General features: G+C 41.3%; 1 protein-coding gene across 1 annotated transcript in view; it reads left to right on the top strand.

The window, feature by feature from the left end:
* LOC119591727 (balbiani ring protein 3-like) overlaps positions 1 to 419 on the top strand; it is a gene marked incomplete in the record, with an annotated part of 83,966 nt that overhangs the window by 33,039 nt on the left and 50,508 nt on the right.

Raw genomic sequence — 419 nt, 5'->3', positions numbered from 1 at the left:
AATTTGGATTCCTCTGGCCCTACTGCCTCTGGACTCTGACTCAAACCAGCTGTTATCCACATTTTACGCCATATGGGGAAGTTGTCGAGCGCAACCGAGAGCGTTCTTTGCCTAACTCCTGCTAATGTTAGAGGACGGCGAAAATCTAGCACATAGGCGTCTCCTGCACGTATCCCAAAATTTAAATGTAATTCTAGGGGTGTATTAAGACCTGAAACCTAGAACAAATCGTAATACGGCATTGACTTTTACCACAAGATGATAAGAGGCGTACAGGAGACGCAATTTGATTGTCTCATGGGTTTATCAAACAGTATTATGCAATGGCAATCCCTTTAAAAACATTTTATCAAATATTACTTTGCACCTGCGACCTAAAACACGTAAATAGGTAGGTGTGTGTGTGTGTTTTATATTTG

Source organism: Penaeus monodon, chromosome 29 (assembly GCF_015228065.2).
Source record: "Penaeus monodon isolate SGIC_2016 chromosome 29, NSTDA_Pmon_1, whole genome shotgun sequence".
NCBI classification, from domain to species: domain Eukaryota; kingdom Metazoa; phylum Arthropoda; class Malacostraca; order Decapoda; family Penaeidae; genus Penaeus; species Penaeus monodon.
This window is presented reverse-complemented; position numbering and strand designations above follow the sequence as displayed.